The following is a 27,070-nucleotide window of genomic DNA, read 5'->3' as shown; positions in this document are numbered from 1 at the left end:
TTTTACTTTTTAGCCGGCATTGGTGTCTTGGTCATGAGCTAGGACCTTAAGATTTTTCATGAAAGGAGGACTGGCATTTGCGTTGCACGGGAGAATGTGAAAAGTGTTCATATGTAGTAAAAACTTGTAAATCCGCCCGTTTTCGAGATTTGCTATCGAATCGACTTAATGCCAGATCGTCATATTGGCCGTCCTTCTTTCTGAAGCGGTTACATTTATCGTGTGCAATGCTGTGTCGCGTGCAGCGGAATGCGGAGACACTAAAACCACCATAGTAGAACACAGAATAAGGTTCTAAGTTGATGTAATAGCCAGTAAGAAACAGTACAATTCAAGTTTCACTTATCGATGTTTGACTTTTTAGACGGGTTTGGTGTCTTCGTCATGAGCTAGGACCTTACGATTTTGCATGAAGGGAGGAGTAGCATCCGCGTTGCTCGATAGATTGTGAAAAGTGCTCATATGTAGTAAAAACCTGAGCAAACAGCCCGTTTCCGTCATTTGCAATCGAATCGACTTAATACCAGATCGTCATATTGGCGGTTCTTCTTTCTGGAGCGGTTACATTTATCGTGTGCAAAGCTGTGTAGCGTGCTGCCGAATGCGGAGACACTAAAAGCACCATAGCAGATCACAGTAGAAGCTTCTAAGTTGATGTAATAGCCAGTAAGGAACAGTTGAATTCAAGTATTAGTTATCGATGTTTGACTTTCTAGCCGGCTTTGGTGTGTTGGTCATGAGCTAGGACCTTAAGATTTTTCATGAAGGGAGGACTAGCATCCGCGTTGCATGGGAGAATGTGAAAAGTGTTCATATGTAGTAATAACTTGAGAATTCCGCCCGTTTTCGTCATTTGCAGTCGAATCGACTTAATGCCAAATCGTCATTCTGGCCGTTCTTATTTCTGAAACGGTTACATTTATCAAGTGCAAGGCTGTGTTGCGTGCTGCGGAATCCGTAGACACTAAAAGCACTATAGAATAACACAGAAGAAGCTTCTAAGTTTATGTAATAGCCAGTAAGAAGGAATACCATTCAAGTTTTAGTTAAAGATTTTTGACTTTTTAGCCGCCTTTGGTGTCTTGGAAATGAGCTAGGACCTTAAGATTTTGCATGAAGGGAGGACTAGCATCCGAGTTGCACGGGAGAATGTGAAAAGTGATCATATGTATTAAAAACCTGAGAAATCCGACCGTTTTCGTCATTTGCTATCGAATCGACGTAATGCCAGATCGTCATATTGGCCGTTCATCTTTCTGAAACGGTTACATTTATCGTGTGCAAAGCTGTGTCGCGTGCAGCAGAATGCGGAGACACTAAAACCACCATAGTAGAACACGGAATAAGGTTCTAAGTTAATGTAATGGCCAGTAAGAAACAGTACCATTCAAGTTTTAGTTACAGATTTTTGACTTTTTAGCCGGCTTTTGTGCCTTGGTCATGTTCTAGGACTTTAAGATTTTCCATGAAGGGAGGACTAGCACCCGCGTTGCACGTGAGAAAGTGAAGAGTGTTCATATGTTGTAAAAAATTGAGAAATCTACTCGTTTTCGTCATTTGCTATCAAATCGACTTAATGCCAGATCGTCATACTGGCCGTTCTTCTTTCTGAAACGGTTACATTTATCAAGTGCAAGGCTGTGTTGCGTGATGCGGAATCCGTAGACACTAAAGGCACTATAGAATAACACAGAAGAAGCTTCTAAGTTTATGTAATAGCCAGTAAGAAGCAGTACAATTGAAGTTTCATTTATCGATTTTTACTTTTCATCCGGCTTTGGTGTCTTGGTCATGAGCTAGGACCTTAAGATTTTGCTTGAAGGGAGGACTAGCATCCGCGTTGCACGAGAGAATGTGAAAAATGTTCATATGTGGTAAAACCTGAGAAATCCAACAGTTTTCGTCATTTGCTATCGAATTGATTTAATGCCAGATTGTCATATTGGCCGTTCTTCTTTCTGAAACGGTTACATTTATAGTGTGCAAAGCTGTGTAGCGTGCTGCCGAATGCGGAGACACTAAAAGCATCATAGTAGATCACAGTAGAAGCTTCTAAGATGATGTAATAGCCAGTAAGAAACAGTAGAATTCAAGTATTAGTTATCGATGTTTGACTTTTCAGCCGCCTTATGGGTCTTGGTCATGACTAGGACCTTAAGATTTTGCATGAAGGGAGGACTAGCATCCGTGTTGGACGGGAGAATTAGAAAAGTGTTCATATGTAGTAAAAACCTAAGAAATCCGCCCGTTTTCGTCATTTGCCATCGAATCGACTTAATGCCAGATCGTCATATTGGCCGTTCTTCGTTCTGAAACGGTTACTTTTATCGTGTGCAGCGGAATGCGGAGACACTAAAACCACCATAGTAGATCACGGAATAAGGTTCTAAGTTAATGTAATAGCCAGTAAGAAACAGTTCCATTCAAGTTTTAGTTATAGATTTTTAAATTTTTAGCCGGCTTTGGTGTCTTGGTAATGAGCTAGGACCTTAAGATTTTGCATGAAGGGAGGACTAGCATTCGAGTTGCACGGGAGAATGTGAAAAATGTTCATATGTATTAAAAACCTGAGAAATCCGCCCGTTTTCGTCATTTGGTACCGAATCGACTTAATGCCAGATCGTCATATTGGCCGTTCTTCTTTCTGAAGCTGTTACATTTATCGTGTGCAAAGCTGTGTAGCGTGCTGCGGAGTGCGGAGGCACTAAAAGCACCATAGTAGATCACAGTAGAAGCTTCTAAAATGATGTAATAGCCAGTAAGAATCAGTAGAATTCATGTTATAGTTATCGATGTTTGACTTTTTAGCCGGCTTTTGTGCCTTGGTCATGTTCTAGGACCTTAAGATTTTCCATGATGGGAGGACTAGCATTCGCGTTGCACGTAAGAATATGAAAAGTGTTCATATGTTGTAAAAACCTGAGAAATCTACTCGTTTTCGTCATTTGCTATCAAATCAACTTAATGCCAGATCGTCATACTGGCCGTTCTACTTTCTGAAACGGTTACATTTATCATGTGCAACGCAGTGTCGCGTGCTGCGGAATGCGGAGACACTAAAAGCACTATAGAAGAACACTGAAGAAGCTTCTAAGTTTATGTAATAGCCAGTAAGAAACAGTACAATTCAAGTTTCATTTATCGATTTTTGACATTTTAGCCGGCTTTGGTGTCTTGATCATGAGCTAGGACCTTAAGATTTTGCATGAAGGGAGGACTAGCATCCGCGTTGCACGGGAGAATGTGAAAAGTGTTCATATGTGGTAAAACCTGAGAAATCCGCCAGTTTTCGTCATTTGCTATCGAATCCACTTAATACCAGATCGTCAGATTGGACGTTCATATTTCTGAAACGCTTACGTTTGTCGTGTGCAAAGCTGTGTTGCGTGCAGCGGAATGCGGAGACACTAAAACCACCATAGTAGAACACAGAATAAGGTTCTAAGTTGATGTAATAGCCAGTAAGAAACAGTACAATTCAAGTTATAGTTATCGATTTTTGACTTTTTAGCCGGGTTTGGTGTCTTGGTCATGAGCTAGGACCTTAAGGTTTTGCATGAAGGGAGGACTTGCATTGGCGTTGCACGGGAGAATGTGAAAAATGTTCATAAATATTAAAAACCTGATAAATCCGCCCGTTTTCGTCATTTGCTACCGAATCGACTTAATGCCAGAACGTCATATTGGCCGTTCTTCTTTCTGAAGCTGTTACATTTATCGTGTGCAAAGCTATGCCGCGTGCTGCGTAATGCGGAGACACTAAAAGCACCATAGTAGAACACATAAGAAGGTTCTAAGTTGATGTAATAGCCAGTAAGAAATAGTACAATTCAAGTTTTAGTTATCGATGTTTGACTTTTTAGACGGCTTTTGTGTCTTGGTCTTGTTCTAGGACCTTAAGATTTTGCATGAAGTGAGGACTAGCATCCGCGTTGCACGAGAGAATGTGAAAAATGTTCATAAATATTAAAAACCTGATAAATCCGCCCGTTTTCGTCATTTGCTACCGAATCGACTTAATGCCAGAACGTCATATCGGCCGTTCTTCTTTCTGAAGCTGTTACATTTATCGTGTGCAAAGCTATGCCGCGTGCTGCGTAATGCGGAGACACTAAAAGCACCATAGTAGAACACAGAAGAAGGTTCTAAGTTGATGTAATAACCAGTAAGAAATAGTACAATTCAAGTTTTAGTTATCGATGTTTGACTTTTTAGCCAGCATTGGTGTATTGGTCATATTCTAGGACCTTAAGATTTTTGCGTGAAGGGAGGACTAGCATCCGCGTTTCACGGGAGAATGTGAAATGTTTTCATATGTTGTAAAGACCTGAGAAATCTACCCGTTTTCGTCATTTGCTATCGAATCGACTTAATGCCAGATCGTCATATTGGCCGTTCTTCTTTCTGAATTTGTTACATTGATCGTGTGTAAACCTGTGTCGCGTGCTGCGGAATGCGGAGACACTAAAACCGCCATATTTGAACACGGAATAAGGTTCTAAGTTGATGTAATAGCCAGTAAGAAACAGTACCATTCAAGTTTTAGTTATAGATTTTTGACTTTTTAAACGGCTTTGGTGTCTTGGTAATGAGCTGGGACCTTAAGATTTTGCATGAAGAGAGGACTAGCATCCGAGTTGCACGGGAGAATGTGAAAAATGTTCATATGTATTAAAAACCTGAGAAATCCGGCCCTTTTCGTCATTTGCTATAGAATCGACTTAATGCCAGATCGTCATATTGGCCGTTTTTCTTTCTGAAACGGTTACATTTATCGTGTGCAAAGCTGTGTCGCGTGCTGCGGAATGCGGAGACACTATAAGCACCATAGTAGAACACAGAAGAAGGTTCTAAGTTGATGTAATAGCCAGTAAGAAACAGTACCATTCAAGTTTTAGTTATAGATTTTTAAATTTTTAGCCAGGTTTGGTGTCTTGGTAATGAGCTAGGACCTTAAGATTTTGCATGATGAGAGGACTAGCATCCGAGTTGCACGGGAGAATGTGAAAAATGTTCATATGTATTAAAAACCTGAGAAATCCGACCGTTTTCGTCATTTGCTATCGAATCGACTTAATGCCAGATCGTCATATTGGCCGTTCTTCTTTCTGAAACGGTTACATTTATCGTGTGCAAAGCTGTGTCACGTGCGGCAGAATGCGGAGACACTAAAACCACCATAGTAGAACACGGAATACGGTTCTAAGTTGATGTAATGGCTAGTAAGAAACAGTACCATTCAGGTTTTAGTTATAGATTTTTGACTTTTTAGCCGGCTTTTGTGCCTTGGTCATGTTCTAGGACCTTAAGATTTACCATGAAGGGAGGACTAGCATCCGCGTTGCACGTGAGAAAGTGAAGAGTGTTCATATGTTGTAAAAAACAGAGAAATCTACTCGTTTCCGTCATTTGGTACCGAATCGACTTAATGCCAGATCGTCATATTGGCCGTTCTTCTTTCTGAAGCTGTTACATTTATCGTGTGCAAAGCTGTGTAGCTTGCTGCGGAATGCGGAGACACTAAAAGCACTATAGAAGAACACTGAAGAAGCTTCTAAGTTTATGTAATAGCCAGTAAGAAACAGTACAATTCAAGTTTCATTTATCGATTTTTGACATTTTAGCCGGCTTTGGTGTCTTGATCATGAGCTAGGACCTTAAGATTTTGCATGAAGGGGGGACTAGCATCCGCGTTGCACGGGAGAATGTGAAAAGTGTTCATATGTGGTAAAACCAGAGAAATCCGCCCGTTTTCGTCATTTGCTATCGAATCCACTTAATACCAGATCGTCAGATTGGACGTTCATATTTCTGAAACGGTTACGTTTGTCGTGTGTAAAGCTGTGTTGCGTGCAGCGGAATGCGGAGACACTAAAACCACCATAGTAGAACACGGAATAAGGTTCTAAGTTAATGTAATAGCCAGTAAGAAACAGTACCATTCAAGTTTTAGTTATAGATTTTTGAATTTTTAGCTGGCTTTAGTGTCTTGGTAATGAGCTAGTACCTTAAGATTTTGCATGAAGGGAGAAATAGCATCCGAGTTGCACGGGAGAATGTGAAAAATGTTCATATCTATTAAAAACCTGAGAAGTCCGCCCGTTTTCGACCTTTGCTATCGAATCGACTTAATGCCAGATCGTCATTTTGGACTTCTTCTTTATGAAGCTGTTATATTTATCGTGTGCAAAGCTGTGTCGCGTGCTGCGGAATGCGGAGACACTAAAACCACCATAGTAGAACACAGAAGAAGGTTCTAAGTTGATGTAATAGCCACTAAGAAATAGTACAATTCAAGTTTTAGTTATCGATGTTTGACTTTTTAGCCAGCATTGGTGTATTAGTCATGTTCTAGGACCTTAAGATTTTTGCGTGAAGGGAGGACTAGCATCCGCGTTTCACGGGAGAATGTGAAAAGTTTTCATATGTTGTAAAGACCTGAGAAATCTACCCGTTTTCGTCATTTGCTATCGAATCGACTTAATGACGGATCGTCATATTGGCCGTTCTTCATTCTGAATTTGTTACATTGATCGTGTGTAAACGTGTGTCGCGTGCTGCGGAATGCGGAGACACTAAAATCGCCATATTTGAACACGGAATAAGGTTCTAAGTTGATGTAATAGCCAGTAAGAAACAGTACCATTAAAGTTTTAGTTATAGATTTTTAACTTTTTAGCCGGCTTTGGTGTCTTGGTAATGAGCTAGGACCTTAAGATTTAGCATGAAGGGAGGACTAGCATCCGCGTGGCACTCGAGAATGTGAAAAGTGTTCATATGTTGTAAAAACCTGAGAAATCTACCCGTTTTCGTCATTTGCTATCGAATCGACTTAATGCCAGACCGTCATATTGGCCGTTATTCTTTCGGAATTTGTTACATTTATCGTGTGCAAAGCTGTGTCGCGTGCTGCGGAATGCAGAGACAGTAAAACCGCCATAGTAGAACACGGAATATGGTTCTAAGTTGATGTAATAGCCAGTTAGAAACAGTACCATTCAAGTTTTAGATATATAGATTTTTGACTTTTTAGTCGGCTTTGGTGTCTTGGTAATGAGCTAGGACCTTAAGATTTTGTACGAAGGGAGGACTAGCATTCGAGTTGCACGGGAGAATGTGAAAAATGTTCATATGGATTAAAAACCTGAGAAATCCGCCCGTTTTCGTCATTTGGTACCGAATCGACTTAATGCCAGATCGTCATACTGGCCGTTCTTCTTTCTGAAGCTGTTACATTTATCGTGTGCAAAGCTGTGTAGCGTGCTGCGGAGTGCGGAGGCACTAAAAGCACCATAGTAGATCACAGTAGAAGCTTCTAAAATGATGTAATAGCCAGTAAGAAACAGTAGAATTCATGTTATAGTTATCGATGTTTGACTTTTTAGCCGGCTTTTGTGCCTTGGTCATGTTCTAGGACCTTAAGATTTTCCATGAAGGGAGGACTAGCATTCGCGTTGCACGTGAGAATATGAAAAGTGTTCATATGTTGTAAAAACCTGAGAAATCTACCCGTTTTCGTCATTTGCTATTGAATCGACTTAATGCCGGATCGTCATATTGGCCGTTCTTCATTCTGAATTTGTTACATTGATCGTGTGTAAACGTGTGTCGCGTGCTGCGGAATGCGGAGACACTAAAACTGCCACATTTGAACACGGAATAAGGTTCTAAGTTGATGTAATAGCCAGAAAGAAATAGTACCATTCAAGTTTTAGTTATAGATTTTTGACTTTTTAGCCGGCTTTGGTGTCTTGGGAATGAGCTAGGACCTTACGATTTTGCCTGAAGGGAGGACTAGCGTCTGAGTTGCACGGGAGAATGTGAAAAATGTTCATATGTATTAAAAACCTGAGAAATCCGCCCGTTTTCGTCATTTGCTATCGAATCGACTTAATGCCAGATCGTCATATTGGCCGTTCTTCTTTCTGAAGCTGTTACATTTATCGTGTGCAAAGCTGTGTCGCGTGCTGCGGAATGTGGAGACACTAAAAGCACCATAGTAGAACAGAAAAGAAGGTTCTAAGTTGATGTAATAGCCAGTAAGAAATAGTACAATTCAAGTTATAGTTATCGATGTTTGACTTTTTAGCCGGCTTTTGTGTCTTGGTCATGTTCTAGGACCTTAAGATTTTGCATGAAGGGATGACTAGCATCCGCGTTGCACGGGAGAATGTGAAAAGTGTTCATATGTTGTAAATACCTGAGAAATCTTCTTGTTTTCGTCATTTGCTATCAAATCGAGTTAATGCCAGATCGTCATACTGGCCGTTCTTCTTTCTGAAACGGTTACATTTATCATGTGCAAGGCAGTGTCGCGTGCTGCGGAATGCGGAGACACTAAAAGCACTATAGAAGAACACAGAAGTAGCTTCTAAGTTTATGTAATAGCCAGTAAGAAACAGTACAATTCAAGTTTTAGTTATCGATGTTTGACTTTTTAGCCAGCTTTGGTGTGTTGGTCATGAGCTAGGACCTTAAGATTTACCATGAAGAGAGGACTAGCATCCGCGTGGCACTCGAGAATGTGAAAAGTGTTCATATGTTGTAAAAACCTGAGAAATCTACCCGTTTTCGTCATTTGCTATCGAATCGACTTAATGCCAGATCGTCATATTGGCCGTTATTCTTTCGGAATTTGTTACATTGATCGTGTGCAAAGCTGTGTCGCGTGCTGCGGAATGCGGAGACAGTAAAACCGCCATAGTAGAACACGGAATATGGTTCTAAGTTGATGTAATAGCCAGTTAGAAACAGTACCATTCAAGTTTTAGATATATAGATTTTTGACTTTTTAGTCGGCTTTGGTGTCTTGGTAATGAGCTAGGACCTTAAGATTTTGTATGAAGGGAGGACTAGCATTCGAGTTGCACGGGAGAATGTGAAAAATGTTCATATGTATTTAAAGCCTGAGAAATCCGCCCGTTTTCGTCATTTGCTATCGAATCGACTTAATGCCAGATCGTCATATTGGCCGTTCTTCTTTCTGAAGCTGTTGCATTTATCGTGTGCAAAGCTATGTCACGTGCTGCGGAATGCGGAGACACAAAAAGCACCATAGTAGCACACAGAAGAAGGTTCTAAGTTGATGTAATAGCCAGTAAGAAATAGTACAATTCAAGTTTTAGTTATCGATGTTTGCCTTTTTAGCCGGCTTTTGTGGCTTGGTCATGTTCTAGGACCTTAAGATTTTGCATGAAGGGAGGACTAGCATCCGCGTTCCACGGGAGAATGTGAAAAATGGTCATATGCATTAAAAACTTGAGAAATCCGCCCGTTTTCGTCATTTGGTACCGAATCGACTTAATGCCAGATCGTCTTATTTGCCGTTCTTCTTTCTGAAGCTGTTACATTTATCGTGTGCAAAGCTTTGTCGCGTGCTGCGGAATGCAGAGACACTAAGAGCACCATAGTAGAACACAGAAGAAAGTTCTAAGTTGATGTAATAGCCACTAAGAAATAGTACAATTCAAGTTTTAGTTATCGATGTTTGACTTTTTAGCCCTCTTTTGTGTCTTGGTCATGTTCTAGGACCTTAAGATTTTGTATAAGGGGGGGACTAGAATCCGCGTTGCACAGGAGAATGTAAAAAGTGTTCATATGTTGTAAAAAACCTGAGAAATCTACCCGTTTTCGTCATTTGCTATCAAATCGACTTAATGCCAGATCGTCATATTGGACGTTCATCTTTCTGAAACGGTTACATTTATCGTAGGCAAAGCTGTGTCGCGTGCAGCGGAATGCGGAGACACTAAACCACCATAGTAGAACACGGAATAAGGTTCTAAGTTAATGTAATAGGCAGTAAGAAACAGTTTTAGTTATAGATTTTTGACTTTTTAGCCGGCTTTGGTGTATTGGTCATGTTCTAGGACCTTAAGATTTTTGCGTGAAGGGAGGACTAGCATCCGCGTTGCACGGGAGAGTGTGAAAAGTGTTCATATGTTGTAAAGACCTGAGAAATCTACCCGTTTTCGTCATTTGCTATCGAATCGACTTAATGCCAGATCGTCATATTGGCCGTTTTTCTTTCTGAATTTGTTACATTGATCGTGTGTAAACCTGTGTCGCGTGCTGCTGAATGCGGTGACACTAAAACCGCCATATTTGAACACGGAATAAGGTTCTAAGTTGATGTAATAGCCAGTAAAAAACAGAACCATTCAAGTTTTAGTTATAGATTTTTGACTTTTTAGCCGGCTTTTGTGTCTTGGTCATGTTATAGGACCTTAAGATTTTGCATGAAGGGAGGACTAGCATCCGCGTTGCACGGGAGAATGTGATAGGTGTTCATATGTTGTAAAAACCTGAGAAATCTACTTGTTTTCGTCATTTGCTATCGAATCGACTTAATACCTGATCGTCATATTGGACGTTCATCTTTCTGAAACGGTTACATTTATCGTGTGCAAAGCTGTGGCGCTTGCAGCGAAATGCGGAGACACTAAGACCACCATAGTAGAACACGGAATAAGGTTCTAAGTTAATGTAATAGCCAGTAAGAAACAGTTTTAGTTATAGATTTTTGACTTTTTAACCGGCTTTGGTGTCTTGGTAATGAGCTATTACCTTAAGATTTTGCATGAAGGGAGGACTAGCATTCGCGTTGCACGGGAGAATGTGAAAAGTGTTCATATGTAGTAAAATCCAGAGAAATCCGCCCGTTTTCGTCATTCGACTTAATCCCAGATCGTCATATTGGCCGTTCTTCTTTCTGAAACTTTTACATTTATCGTGTGCAAAGCTGTGTCGCGTGCTGCGGAATGCGGGGACACTAAATGCACCATTGTAGAACACAGAAGAAGCTTCTAAGTTGATTTAATAATCAGTAAGATTGAAGTTTTAGTTATAGATTTTTGACTTTTTAGCCGGCTTTGGTGTCTTGGTCATGAGCTAGTACCTTAAGATTTTGCATGAAGGGAAGACTAGCATACGCGTTGCACCGGAGAATGTGAAAAGAGTTCATATGTAGTAAAAACCTGAGCAATCTGCCCGTTTTCGTCATTTGCTATCGAACTGACTTTCTGCCATATAGACATATTGGCAGTTCCTCTTTCTGAAACGGTTCCATTTATTGTGTGCAAAGCAGTGTCGCGTGCTGCGAAATGCGCAGACCCTAAAAGCACCATAGTAGAACACAGAAGAAGCTTCTAAGTTGATGTAATAGCCAGTAAGAAACAGTACAATTCAAGTTTTAGTTGTCGATTTTTGATTTTTTAGCCGGCTTTGTTGTCGTGGTCATGAGCTAGGACCTTATGATTTGGCATGAAGGGAGGACTAGCATCCGCGTCGCACGGGAGAATGTGAAAAGTGTTCATATGTAAAAAAAACCTGAGAAATCCGCCTGTTTTCATCATTGCTATCGAATCGACTTAATGCCAGATCGTCAGATTGGCCGTTCTACTTCCTGAAACGGTCACATTTATCGTGTGCAAAGCTGTGTAGCGTGCTACGGAATGCGAGGACACTAAAAGCACCATAGTAGAACACAGAAGAATCTTCTAAGTTGATTTAATAGCCAGCAAGAAACAGTACTATTCAAGTTTTTGTTATCGGTTTTTGACTTTTTAGCCAGCTTTGGTGTCTTGGTCATGAGCTAGGACCTTAAGATTTCGCATGAACTGAGGACTAGCATCCGCGTTGCTCGGGAGATGTGAAAACTGTTCATATGTAGTAAAAATCAGAGAAATCCGCCCGTTTTCGTCATTTTCTATCGAATCGACTTAATGCCAGATCGTCATATTGGCCGTTCTTCTTTGTGAAACGATTACATTTATCGTGTGCAAAGCTGTGTCGCGTGCTGCGGAATGCGGAGACACTAAAACCACCATAGTAGAACACAGAAGAAGGTTCTAAGTTGATGTAATAGCCACTAAGAAATAGTACAATTCAAGTTTTAGTTATCGATGTTTGACTTTTTAGCCGGCTTTGGTACTTTCGCCATGAGCTAGGACCTTAAGATTTTGCATGAAGGGAGGAATAGCATCCGCGTTGCACGGGAGAATGTGAAAAGTGTTCATATGTAGTAAAAACCTGAGAAATCCGACCGTTTTCGTATTTCGACTTAATCCCAGATCGTCATATTGGCCGTTCTTCTTTCTGAAACTTTTACATTTATCGTGTGCAAAGCTGTGTCGCGTGCTGCGGAATGCGGGGACACTAAATGCACCATTGTAGAACACAGAAGAAGCTTCTAAGTTGATTTAATAATCAGTAAGATTGAAGTTTTAGTTATAGATTTTTGACTTTTTAGCCGGCTTTGGTGTCTTGGTCATGAGCTAGTACCTTAAGATTTTGCATGAAGGGAAGACTAGCATACGCGTTGCACCGGAGAATGTGAAAAGAGTTCATATGTAGTAAAAACCTGAGAAATCTGCCCGTTTTCGTCATTTGCTATCGAACCGACTTACTGCCATATAGACATATTGGCAGTTCCTCTTTCTGAAACGGTTCCATTTATTGTGTGCAAAGCTGTGTCGCGTGCTGCGGAATGCGCAGACCCTAAAAGCACCATAGTAGAACACAGAAGAAGCTTCTAAGTTGATGTAATAGCCAGTAAGAAACAGTAAGATTCAAGTTTTAGTTATAGATTTTTGACTTTTTAGCCGGCTTTCGTGTCTTGGTAATGAGCTAGGACCTTAAGATTTTTCATGAAGGGAGGACTAGCATTCGCGTTGGCACGGGAGAATGTGCAAAGTATTCATATGTAGTAAAAATCTGAGAAATCCGCCCGTTTTCGTCATTGCTAACGAATCGACTTAAGCCAGATCGACATATTGGCCGTTCATCTTTTTTAAACGGTAACATTTATCGTGTGAAAAGTTGTGTCACGCGCTACGGAATGCGGAGACCCTAAAAGCAACATTGTAGAACACAGAAGAAGTTTCTAAATTGATGTAACAGTCAGTATGAAACAGTACAATACAAGTTTTAGTTATAGATTTTTGACTTTTTAGCTGGCTTTGATGTCTTGGTCATGAGCTAGGACCTTAACATTTTGCATGAAGGGGAGAATAGCATCCGCGTTGCACGGGAGAATGTGAAAAGTGTTCATATGTAGTAAAAACCTGAGAAATCCGCCCGTTTTCGTCATTTGCTATCGAAACGACTTAATGCCAGATCATCAAATCGGCCGTACGTCTTTGTGAAACGATTACATTTATCGTGTGCAAAGCTGTGTCGCGTGCTGCGGAATGCGGAGACCATAAAAGCACCATAGTAGAACACAGAAGAAGCTTCTAAGTTGATTTTATAGTCAGGAAGGTAGAGTACAATTCAAGTTTTAATTATAGATTTTTGACTTTTTAGCCGGCTTTTTATGCCTTGGCCATGAGCTAGGACCTTAAGATTTTGCATGAAGGGAGGAATAGCATCCGCGTTGCACGGGAGAATGTGAAAAGTGTTCATATGTAGTAAAAACCTGACAAATCCGCCCGTTTTCGTCATTGCTATCGAATCGACTTAATGCCAGATCGTCATATTGGCCGTTCTTCTTTCTGAAACGGCTACCTTTATCGTGTGTAAACCTGTGTCGCGTGCTGGGGAATTCGGAGACACTAAAAGCACCATATTAGAACACAGAAGAAGCTTCGAAATTGATGTAATAGCCTGTAGGAAACAGTACAATTCAAGATTTTGTTATCGATTTTTGACTTTTTAGCCGGCTTTGTTGTCTTGGTCATGACCCAGGACCTTAAGATTTTGCATGAAGGGAGGAATAGCATCCGCGTTGCACGGGAGAATGTGAAAAGTGTTCATAAGTAGTAAAAACCTGACAAATCCGCCCGTTTTAATCATTGCTATCGAATCGACTTATTGCCAGATCGTCATATTGGCCGTTCTTCTTTCTGATACGGTTACATTTATCGCGTGCAAAGCTTTGTCGAATGTTGCGGAATGCAGGGACAGTAAAAGCACCATAGGAGAACACAGAAGAAGCTTCTAAGTTGATTTAACAGCCAGTAAGGTAGAGTACATTCCAAGTTTTAATTATAGATTTTTGACTTTTTAGCCGGCTTTGGTACTTTCGCCATGAGCTAGGACCTTAAGATTTTGCATGAAGGGAGGACTAGCGTCTGAGTTGCACGGGAGAATGTGAAAAATGTTCATATGTATTAAAAACCTGAGAAATCCGCCCGTTTTCGTCATTTGCTATCGAATCGACTTAATGCCAGATCATCATATCGGCCGTTCTTCTTTTTGAAACGGTTACATTTATCGTGTGCAAAGCTGTGTCGCGTTCAGCGGAATGCGGAGTCACTAAAAGCACCATACTAGAACACAGATGAAGCTTCTAAGTAGATGTAATAGCCAGTAAGAAACAGTAAGATTCAAGTTTTAGTTATAGATTTTTGACTTTTTAGCCGGCTTTGGTGTCTTGGTAATGAGCTAGGACCTTAAGATTTTTCATGAAGGGAGGACTAGCATTCGCGTTGGCACGGGAGAATGTGCAAAGTGTTCATATGTAGTAAAAATCTGAGAAATCCGCCCGTTTTCGTCATTGCTAACGAATCGACTTAAGCCAGATCGACATATTGGCCGTTCATCTTTTTTAAACGGTTACATTTATCGTGTGCAAAGTTGTGTCACGCGCTGCGGAATGCGGAGACACTAAAAGCAACATTGTAGAACACAGAAGAAGTTTCTAAATTGATGTAACAGCCAGTATGAAACAGTACAATACAAGTTTTAGTTATAGATTTTTGACTTTTTAGCCGGCTTTGATGTCTTGGTCATGAGCTAGGACCTTAACATTTTGCATGAAGGGGAGAATAGCATCCGCGTTGCACGGGAGAATGTGAAAAGTGTTCATATGTATTAAAAGCCTGAGAAACCCGCCCGTTTTCGTCATTTGCTATCGAATCGACTTAATGCCAGATCGTCTTATTGGCCGTTCTTCTTTCTGAAACGGTTACATTTATCGTGTGCAAAGCTGTGTCGCGTGCCTCGGAATGCGGAGACACTAAAAGCACCATAGTAGAACACAGAAGAAGTATCTAAGTTGATTTAATACAAAGTAAAAAAGAGTACAATTCAAGATTTAATTATCGATATTTGACTTTTAGGACGGCTTTGGTGCCTTGGACACGAGCTAGGACCTTAAGATTTTGCATGAGGGTAGGATTAGCATCCGTGTTGCTCGAGAGAATGTAAAAGGTCTTCATATGTAGTAAAAACCTGAGAAATCCGCCTGTTTTTGTCATTTTCTATCGAATCGACTTAATGCCAGGTCGTCATATTTGCCGTTCTTCTTCCTGAAACTGTTACATTTATCGTGTGCAAAGCTGTGTCGCGCGCTGCGCAATGCGGAGACACTAAAAGCACCATAGTAAAACACAGAATAAGCTTCTAAGTTGATGTAATAGCCAGTAAGACACTTTACAATTCAAGTTTTAGTTATTGATTTTTGACTTTTTAGCCGGCTTTGGTGTCTTGGTCATGAGCTAGGACCTTAAGATTTTGAATGAAGGGAGGACTAGCATCCGCGTTGCACGGGAGATGTTGAAAGTGTTCATATGTAGTAAAAACCTGAAGAATCCACCCGTTTTCGTCATTTGCTATCGAATTGACTTAATGCCAGATCGTCATATTGGCCGTTCTTCTTTCTGAAACGGTTATATTTATTGTGTGCAAAGCTGTGCCGCAGTGCTGCGGAATGCGGAGACACTAAAAGCACCATAGTAGAACACAGGAGAAGGTTTTAAGTTGATGTAATAGCCTGTAAGAAACAGTAAAATTCAAGTTTAAGATATAGATTTTTTACTTTTTAGCCGGCATTGGTGTCTTGGTCATGAGCTAGGACCTTAAGATTTGCATGAAGGGAGGACTAGTATCCGCGTTGCACGGGAGAATGTGTAAAGTGTTCATATATAGTAAAAACCTGAGAAATCCGCACGTTTTCGTCATTTGCTATCGAATCGACTTAGTGCCAGATCGTCATATAGGCCGCTCTTCTCTCTGAAACGGTTACATTTATCGTGTGCAAAGCTGTGTCGCGTGCTGCGGAATGCGGAGACACTAAAAGCACCATACTAGAATACAGAAGAAGATTCTAAGTTGATGTACTAGCCAGTACGAAACAGTACAATTCAAGTTTTATTTATCGATGTTTGACTTATTAGTTGGCTTTGGTGTCTTGTTCATGAGCTGGTACCTTAAGGTTTTGCTTGAAGGGAGGACTAGCAACGGCGTTGCACAGGAGAATGTGAAAAGTGTTCATATGTTGTAAAGACCTGAGAAATCTACCCGTTTTCGTCATTTGCTATCGAATCGACTTAATGCCAGATCGTCATATTGGCCGTTTTTCTTTCTGAATTTGTTACATTGATCGTGTGTAAACCTGTGTCGCGTGCTGCTGAATGCGGTGACACTAAAACCGCCATATTTGAACACGGAATAAGGTTCTAAGTTGATGTAATAGCCAGTAAAAAACAGAACCATTCAAGTTTTAGTTATAGATTTTTGACTTTTTAGCCGGCTTTTGTGTCTTGGTCATGTTATAGGACCTTAAGATTTTGCATGAAGGGAGGACTAGCATCCGCGTTGCACGGGAGAATGTGATAGGTGTTCATATGTTGTAAAAACCTGAGAAATCTACTTGTTTTCGTCATTTGCTATCGAATCGACTTAATACCTGATCGTCATATTGGACGTTCATCTTTCTGAAACGGTTACATTTATCGTGTGCAAAGCTGTGGCGCTTGCAGCGAAATGCGGAGACACTAAGACCACCATAGTAGAACACGGAATAAGGTTCTAAGTTAATGTAATAGCCAGTAAGAAACAGTTTTAGTTATAGATTTTTGACTTTTTAACCGGCTTTGGTGTCTTGGTAATGAGCTATTACCTTAAGATTTTGCATGAAGGGAGGACTAGCATTCGCGTTGCACGGGAGAATGTGAAAAGTGTTCATATGTAGTAAAATCCAGAGAAATCCGCCCGTTTTCGTCATTCGACTTAATCCCAGATCGTCATATTGGCCGTTCTTCTTTCTGAAACTTTTACATTTATCGTGTGCAAAGCTGTGTCGCGTGCTGCGGAATGCGGGGACACTAAATGCACCATTGTAGAACACAGAAGAAGCTTCTAAGTTGATTTAATAATCAGTAAGATTGAAGTTTTAGTTATAGATTTTTGACTTTTTAGCCGGCTTTGGTGTCTTGGTCATGAGCTAGTACCTTAAGATTTTGCATGAAGGGAAGACTAGCATACGCGTTGCACCGGAGAATGTGAAAAGAGTTCATATGTAGTAAAAACCTGAGCAATCTGCCCGTTTTCGTCATTTGCTATCGAACTGACTTTCTGCCATATAGACATATTGGCAGTTCCTCTTTCTGAAACGGTTCCATTTATTGTGTGCAAAGCAGTGTCGCGTGCTGCGAAATGCGCAGACCCTAAAAGCACCATAGTAGAACACAGAAGAAGCTTCTAAGTTGATGTAATAGCCAGTAAGAAACAGTACAATTCAAGTTTTAGTTGTCGATTTTTGATTTTTTAGCCGGCTTTGTTGTCGTGGTCATGAGCTAGGACCTTATGATTTGGCATGAAGGGAGGACTAGCATCCGCGTCGCACGGGAGAATGTGAAAAGTGTTCATATGTAAAAAAAACCTGAGAAATCCGCCTGTTTTCATCATTGCTATCGAATCGACTTAATGCCAGATCGTCAGATTGGCCGTTCTACTTCCTGAAACGGTCACATTTATCGTGTGCAAAGCTGTGTAGCGTGCTACGGAATGCGAGGACACTAAAAGCACCATAGTAGAACACAGAAGAATCTTCTAAGTTGATTTAATAGCCAGCAAGAAACAGTACTATTCAAGTTTTTGTTATCGGTTTTTGACTTTTTAGCCAGCTTTGGTGTCTTGGTCATGAGCTAGGACCTTAAGATTTCGCATGAACTGAGGACTAGCATCCGCGTTGCTCGGGAGATGTGAAAACTGTTCATATGTAGTAAAAATCAGAGAAATCCGCCCGTTTTCGTCATTTTCTATCGAATCGACTTAATGCCAGATCGTCATATTGGCCGTTCTTCTTTGTGAAACGATTACATTTATCGTGTGCAAAGCTGTGTCGCGTGCTGCGGAATGCGGAGACACTAAAACCACCATAGTAGAACACAGAAGAAGGTTCTAAGTTGATGTAATAGCCACTAAGAAATAGTACAATTCAAGTTTTAGTTATCGATGTTTGACTTTTTAGCCGGCTTTGGTACTTTCGCCATGAGCTAGGACCTTAAGATTTTGCATGAAGGGAGGAATAGCATCCGCGTTGCACGGGAGAATGTGAAAAGTGTTCATATGTAGTAAAAACCTGAGAAATCCGACCGTTTTCGTATTTCGACTTAATCCCAGATCGTCATATTGGCCGTTCTTCTTTCTGAAACTTTTACATTTATCGTGTGCAAAGCTGTGTCGCGTGCTGCGGAATGCGGGGACACTAAATGCACCATTGTAGAACACAGAAGAAGCTTCTAAGTTGATTTAATAATCAGTAAGATTGAAGTTTTAGTTATAGATTTTTGACTTTTTAGCCGGCTTTGGTGTCTTGGTCATGAGCTAGTACCTTAAGATTTTGCATGAAGGGAAGACTAGCATACGCGTTGCACCGGAGAATGTGAAAAGAGTTCATATGTAGTAAAAACCTGAGAAATCTGCCCGTTTTCGTCATTTGCTATCGAACCGACTTACTGCCATATAGACATATTGGCAGTTCCTCTTTCTGAAACGGTTCCATTTATTGTGTGCAAAGCTGTGTCGCGTGCTGCGGAATGCGCAGACCCTAAAAGCACCATAGTAGAACACAGAAGAAGCTTCTAAGTTGATGTAATAGCCAGTAAGAAACAGTAAGATTCAAGTTTTAGTTATAGATTTTTGACTTTTTAGCCGGCTTTCGTGTCTTGGTAATGAGCTAGGACCTTAAGATTTTTCATGAAGGGAGGACTAGCATTCGCGTTGGCACGGGAGAATGTGCAAAGTATTCATATGTAGTAAAAATCTGAGAAATCCGCCCGTTTTCGTCATTGCTAACGAATCGACTTAAGCCAGATCGACATATTGGCCGTTCATCTTTTTTAAACGGTAACATTTATCGTGTGAAAAGTTGTGTCACGCGCTACGGAATGCGGAGACCCTAAAAGCAACATTGTAGAACACAGAAGAAGTTTCTAAATTGATGTAACAGTCAGTATGAAACAGTACAATACAAGTTTTAGTTATAGATTTTTGACTTTTTAGCTGGCTTTGATGTCTTGGTCATGAGCTAGGACCTTAACATTTTGCATGAAGGGGAGAATAGCATCCGCGTTGCACGGGAGAATGTGAAAAGTGTTCATATGTAGTAAAAACCTGAGAAATCCGCCCGTTTTCGTCATTTGCTATCGAAACGACTTAATGCCAGATCATCAAATCGGCCGTACGTCTTTGTGAAACGATTACATTTATCGTGTGCAAAGCTGTGTCGCGTGCTGCGGAATGCGGAGACCATAAAAGCACCATAGTAGAACACAGAAGAAGCTTCTAAGTTGATTTTATAGTCAGGAAGGTAGAGTACAATTCAAGTTTTAATTATAGATTTTTGACTTTTTAGCCGGCTTTTTATGCCTTGGCCATGAGCTAGGACCTTAAGATTTTGCATGAAGGGAGGAATAGCATCCGCGTTGCACGGGAGAATGTGAAAAGTGTTCATATGTAGTAAAAACCTGACAAATCCGCCCGTTTTCGTCATTGCTATCGAATCGACTTAATGCCAGATCGTCATATTGGCCGTTCTTCTTTCTGAAACGGCTACCTTTATCGTGTGTAAACCTGTGTCGCGTGCTGGGGAATTCGGAGACACTAAAAGCACCATATTAGAACACAGAAGAAGCTTCGAAATTGATGTAATAGCCTGTAGGAAACAGTACAATTCAAGATTTTGTTATCGATTTTTGACTTTTTAGCCGGCTTTGTTGTCTTGGTCATGACCCAGGACCTTAAGATTTTGCATGAAGGGAGGAATAGCATCCGCGTTGCACGGGAGAATGTGAAAAGTGTTCATAAGTAGTAAAAACCTGACAAATCCGCCCGTTTTAATCATTGCTATCGAATCGACTTATTGCCAGATCGTCATATTGGCCGTTCTTCTTTCTGATACGGTTACATTTATCGCGTGCAAAGCTTTGTCGAATGTTGCGGAATGCAGGGACAGTAAAAGCACCATAGGAGAACACAGAAGAAGCTTCTAAGTTGATTTAACAGCCAGTAAGGTAGAGTACATTCCAAGTTTTAATTATAGATTTTTGACTTTTTAGCCGGCTTTGGTACTTTCGCCATGAGCTAGGACCTTAAGATTTTGCATGAAGGGAGGAATAGCATCCGCGTTGCACGGGAGAATGTGAAAAGTGTTCATATGTAGTAAAAACCTGAGAAATCCGCCCGTTTTCGTCATTTGCTATCGAATCGACTTAATGCCAGATCATCATATCGGCCGTTCTTCTTTTTGAAACGGTTACATTTATCGTGTGCAAAGCTGTGTCGCGTTCAGCGGAATGCGGAGTCACTAAAAGCACCATACTAGAACACAGATGAAGCTTCTAAGTAGATGTAATAGCCAGTAAGAAACAGTAAGATTCAAGTTTTAGTTATAGATTTTTGACTTTTTAGCCGGCTTTGGTGTCTTGGTAATGAGCTAGGACCTTAAGATTTTTCATGAAGGGAGGACTAGCATTCGCGTTGGCACGGGAGAATGTGCAAAGTGTTCATATGTAGTAAAAATCTGAGAAATCCGCCCGTTTTCGTCATTGCTAACGAATCGACTTAAGCCAGATCGACATATTGGCCGTTCATCTTTTTTAAACGGTTACATTTATCGTGTGCAAAGTTGTGTCACGCGCTGCGGAATGCGGAGACACTAAAAGCAACATTGTAGAACACAGAAGAAGTTTCTAAATTGATGTAACAGCCAGTATGAAACAGTACAATACAAGTTTTAGTTATAGATTTTTGACTTTTTAGCCGGCTTTGATGTCTTGGTCATGAGCTAGGACCTTAACATTTTGCATGAAGGGGAGAATAGCATCCGCGTTGCACGGGAGAATGTGAAAAGTGTTCATATGTATTAAAAGCCTGAGAAACCCGCCCGTTTTCGTCATTTGCTATCGAATCGACTTAATGCCAGATCGTCTTATTGGCCGTTCTTCTTTCTGAAACGGTTACATTTATCGTGTGCAAAGCTGTGTCGCGTGCCTCGGAATGCGGAGACACTAAAAGCACCATAGTAGAACACAGAAGAAGTATCTAAGTTGATTTAATACAAAGTAAAAAAGAGTACAATTCAAGATTTAATTATCGATATTTGACTTTTAGGACGGCTTTGGTGCCTTGGACACGAGCTAGGACCTTAAGATTTTGCATGAGGGTAGGATTAGCATCCGTGTTGCTCGAGAGAATGTAAAAGGTCTTCATATGTAGTAAAAACCTGAGAAATCCGCCTGTTTTTGTCATTATCTATCGAATCGACTTAATGCCAGGTCGTCATATTTGCCGTTCTTCTTCCTGAAACTGTTACATTTATCGTGTGCAAAGCTGTGTCGCGCGCTGCGCAATGCGGAGACACTAAAAGCACCATAGTAAAACACAGAATAAGCTTCTAAGTTGATGTAATAGCCAGTAAGACACTTTACAATTCAAGTTTTAGTTATTGATTTTTGACTTTTTAGCCGGCTTTGGTGTCTTGGTCATGAGCTAGGACCTTAAGATTTTGAATGAAGGGAGGACTAGCATCCGCGTTGCACGGGAGATGTTGAAAGTGTTCATATGTAGTAAAAACCTGAAGAATCCACCCGTTTTCGTCATTTGCTATCGAATTGACTTAATGCCAGATCGTCATATTGGCCGTTCTTCTTTCTGAAACGGTTATATTTATTGTGTGCAAAGCTGTGCCGCAGTGCTGCGGAATGCGGAGACACTAAAAGCACCATAGTAGAACACAGGAGAAGGTTTTAAGTTGATGTAATAGCCTGTAAGAAACAGTAAAATTCAAGTTTAAGATATAGATTTTTTACTTTTTAGCCGGCATTGGTGTCTTGGTCATGAGCTAGGACCTTAAGATTTGCATGAAGGGAGGACTAGTATCCGCGTTGCACGGGAGAATGTGTAAAGTGTTCATATATAGTAAAAACCTGAGAAATCCGCAAGTTTTCGTCATTTGCTATCGAATCGACTTAGTGCCAGATCGTCATATAGGCCGCTCTTCTCTCTGAAACGGTTACATTTATCGTGTGCAAAGCTGTGTCGCGTGCTGCGGAATGCGGAGACACTAAAAGCACCATACTAGAATACAGAAGAAGATTCTAAGTTGATGTACTAGCCAGTACGAAACAGTACAATTCAAGTTTTATTTATCGATGTTTGACTTATTAGTTGGCTTTGGTGTCTTGTTCATGAGCTGGTACCTTAAGGTTTTGCTTGAAGGGAGGACTAGCAACGGCGTTGCACAGGAGAATGTGAAAAGTGTTGATATGTAGTAAAAACCTGAGACATCCGCCCGTTTTCGTCATTTGCTATCGAATCGACTTTGGTGTCTTGCTCATGAGCTAGGACCTTAAGATTTTGCATGAAGGGAGGACTAGCATTTGCGTTGCACGGGAGAATGGAAAAAGTGTTCATATTTAGTAAAAGCCAGAGAAATCCGCCTGTTTTCGTCATTTGCTATCGAATCGACTTTGGTGTCTTGCTCATGAGCTAGGAACTTAAGATTTTGCTTGAAGGGAGGACTAGCATCCGCGTAGCACGGGAGAATGTGAAAAGTGTTCATATGTAGTAAAAACCTGAGAATTCCGCCCGTTTTCGTCTTTTGCTATCGAATCGACTTAATGCCAGATCGTCATTTTGGCCGTTCATCTTACTGAAACGGTTAATTTTTCGTGTGCAAAGCTGTGCCGCGTGCTGCGGAATGCGGAGACACCAAAAGCACCATAGCAGAATACGGAAGAAGCTTGTAAGTTGAATTAATAACCAGTAAGATAGAGTACAATTCAAGTTTTAGTTATCGATGTTTGACTTTTTAGCCGGCTTTTGTGTCTTGGTCATGTTCTAGGACCTTAAGATTTTGCATGAAATGAGGCCTTGCATCCGCGTTGCACGGAGAATGTGAAAACTGTCCATATGTAGTAAAAACATGAGAAATTCGCCCGTTTCCGTCATTTGCTATCGATTCGACTTAATACCAGATCGTCATATTGGCCGTTCTTCTTTCTGAAACGTTTACATCAATCGTTTGCAAAGCGGTGTCGCGTGCTGCGGAATGCAGAGACACTAAAACGACCATAGTAGAACACAGAAGAAGCTTCTAAGTTGATGCAATAGTCAGAAAGAAACAATACAATTTAAGTTTTAGCTATCGATTTTTGACTTTTTAGCCGGCTTTAGTGTCTTGGTCATGAGCTAGGACCTTAAGATTTTGCCTGAATCTAGGACTAGCATCCGCGTTGCACGGGAGAATGTGAAAAGTGATCATATGTGGTGGAAAACCTGAGAAAACCGTCCGTTTTCGTAATTTGCTATCGAATCGACATAATGCCAAATCGTCATATTGGACTTTCTTCTTTGTGATGCGGTTACAATTATCGTGTACAAAGCTGTGTCACGTACTTCGGAATGCGGAGACACTAAAAGCAACTTAGTAGAACACAGAAGAAGCTTCTAAGTTGATGTAATGGCCAGAAAGAAACAATACAATTCAAGTTTTAGTTATCGATTTTTGACTTTGTGCCCGGCTTTGGTGTCTTGGTCATGAGCTAGGACCTTAAGACTTTGCTTGAAGGGAGGACAAGTAACCGCGTTGCACGGGAGAATGTGAAAAGTGTTCATATGTAGAAAAACCTGAGAAATCTGCCGTTTTCGTCATTTGCTATCGAATCGACTTTGGTGTCTTGGTCATGAGCTATAACCTTATGATTTTGCATGAAGGGAGGACTAGCAACCGCGTTGCACGGGAGAATGTAAAACGTGTTCATATGTAGTAAAAACCTGAGAAATCCACCCGTAATCTTCATTTGCTGTCGAATCGACTTAATGCCAGATCGTCATATTGGCCTTTCTTATTTCTGATGCAGATACATTTTTCGTGTACAAAGGTGTGTCACGTGCTGCGGAACGCGGAGACACTAAAAGCACCATAGTAGAACACAGAAGAAAGTTCTAAGTTGATGTAATAGTAAGTAAGAAACAGAACAATTCAAGTTTTAGTTTTCGATTTATGACATTTTAGCCGGCTTTGGTGTCTTGGTCATGAGCTGGGAACTTAAGAATTTGCATGCAGCGAGGTTTAGCATCCGCGTTGCACGGGAGAACGTGAAAAGTGTTCATTTGTAGTAAAAACCTGAGATATCCGAACGTTTTCGTCATTCGCTATCGAATCGACTTAATGCCAAATCGTCATAATGGCCTTTCTTCTTTCTGAATCGGTTTCATTAATCGTGTACAAAGCCGTGTCACGTGCTTCGGAATGCGGAGACACTAAAAGCACCATAGTAGAACACAGAAAAAGCTTCTAAGTTGATGTAATAGCCAGAAAGAGACAGTACAATTCAAGTTTTAGTTATCGATTTTTTACTTTTTAGCGGACCGTGGTGTCTTGGTCATAAGCTAGTTCCTTAAGATTTTGCATCCTTATTGGACGGGAGAATGTGAAAAGTGTCCATGTGTAGTAAAAACCTTAGAAATCCACCCGTTTTCGTCATTTGCTGTCGAATCAGCTTTGGTGTCTTGGTCATGAGCTACAACATTAAGATTTTGCATGAAGGGACGACTAGCATCCGCGTTGCAAGGGAGAATGTGAAAAGTGTTCATATGTAGTAAAAACCAGAGAAATCCACCCGTTGTCGTCATTTGCTATCGAATCGACTTAATACCAGATCGTCATATTGGCCGTTCTTCTTTCTGAAACGGTTACATTTATCGTGTGCAAAGCTGTGTCGCTTGCTACGCAATGCGGAGACACTAAAAGCACCATACTAGAACACAAAAGAAGCTTCTAAATTGATTTAATAGATAGTAAGATTGAAATTTAGTTATTGATTTTTGACTTTTTAGCCGGCTTTGGTGTCTTGGTCATGAACTAGGACCTTACGATTTTGCCTGAATGGAGGACTAGGATCCGCGTTGCACGGGAGAATGTGAAAAGTGTTCATATGTGGTGGAAAACCAGAGAAAACCGCACGTTTTCGTCATTTGCTATCGAATTGACTTAATGCCAAATCGTCATATTGGACTTTCTTCTTTCTGTTGCGGTTACATTTATCGTGTACAAAGCTGTGTCACTTGCTGCGGAATGCGGAGACACTAAGAGCACCATAGTAGAACACAGAAGAAGCTTCTAAGTTGATGTAATTGCCAGTACGAAACAGTAAAACTCAACTTTTAGATATCGAATTTTACTTTTTAGCCGGTATTGGTGTCTGGGTCATGAGCTAGGACCTTAAGATTTTGTATGAAGGGAGGACTAGCATCAGCGTTACACGGGAGAATCTGAAAACTGTTCATATGTAGTAAAAACCTGAGAAATCCGCTCGATTTCGTCTTTTACTATCGAATCGACTTAATGCCAGATCGTCATATTGGCCGATCGTCTTTCTGAAACGGTTACATTTGTCGTGTGCAAAGCTGTGTCACGTGCTGCGGAAGGCGGAGACACTAAAAGTACCAAAGTAGAACACAGAAGAAGCTTCTAAGTTGATTTAATAGCCAGTAAGATAGAGTACAATTCAAGATTTAGTTATCGATTTTTGACTTTTTGCCGGCTTTGGTGTCTTGCTCATGAGCTAGGGCCTTAAGATTTTGCTTGAACGGAGGACTAGCATTCGCGTTGCGCGGGAGAATGTGAAAAGTGTTCATATGTAGTAAAAACCTGAGAAATCCGCCCATTTTCGTCATTTGCTGTCGAATCGACTTAATGCAGATCGCCATATTGGGCGTTCTTCTTTCTGAAACGTTTACATTTATCGTGTGCAAAGCTGTATCGCGTGCTTCGGAAGGCGGAGACACTAAAAGCACCATAGTATAACGCAGAAGAAGGTTCTAAGTTGATGTAATAGTAAGTAAGAAATCGTAGAATTCAAGTTTTAATTATCGATTTTTGACTTTTTAGCCGGCTTTAGTGTCTTAGTCATGAGCTGGGACCTTAAGATTTTGCATGAAGGGAGGTTTAGCATCCGCGTTGTACGGGAGAATGTGAAAAGTGTTGATATGTGGTAAAAACGTGAGAAATCCACCCGTTTTCGTCATTTGCTATCGAATCGACTTTGGTGTCTTGGTCATGAGTTACAACCTTAAGATATTGCATGAATTGAGGACTAGCAACCGCGTTGCTCGGGAGAATATGAAAAGTGTTCATATGTAGTAAAAACCTGAGAAATCCGCCCAATTTCGTCATTTGCTATCGGATCGACTTAATCCCAGATCGTCATATTGGCCGTTCTTCTTTCTGAAACGGTTACATTTGTCATGTGCAAAGCTGTGTCGCGTGCTGCGGAATGCGGGGACACTAAAAGTACCATAGTAGAACACAGATGAAGCTTCTATGTTGATTTAATAGCCAGTAAGATAGAGTACAGTTCAAGTTTTAGTTATCAATTTTTGACTTTTTAGCCGGCTTTGGTGCCTTGAACATGAGCTAGGACATTCAGATTTTGCATGAACTGAGGACAGGCAACCGCGTTGCACGAGAGAATGTGAAAAGTGTTCATATGTAGTAAAAACCTGAGAAATCCGCCCATTTTCGTCATTTGCTGTCGAATCGACTTAATGCCAGAACGTCATATTGGCCTTTCTTCTTTCTGATGCGGTTACATTTATCACGTACAAGGCGTGTCACGTGCTTCGGAAAGCGGAGACACTAAAAGCACCATAGTAACACAGACGAAGCTTCTAAGATGATGTAATAGCCTGAAAGAAACACTACAATTCAAGTTCTAGTTATCGATTTTTGCCTTTTTAGCTTACTTTGGTGTCTTGGTCATGAGCTAGGGCCTTAAGATTTTGCTTGAAGGAAGGACTAGCCTTCGCGTTGCACGGGAGAATGTGAAAAGTGTTCATA

The sequence above is a fragment of the Schistocerca gregaria genome, chromosome 4 (genome assembly GCF_023897955.1).
Source record: "Schistocerca gregaria isolate iqSchGreg1 chromosome 4, iqSchGreg1.2, whole genome shotgun sequence".
Lineage (NCBI taxonomy): Eukaryota > Metazoa > Arthropoda > Insecta > Orthoptera > Acrididae > Schistocerca > Schistocerca gregaria.
The sequence above is the reverse complement of the archived record's forward strand: the minus strand, read 5'-3'. Positions refer to the sequence as shown.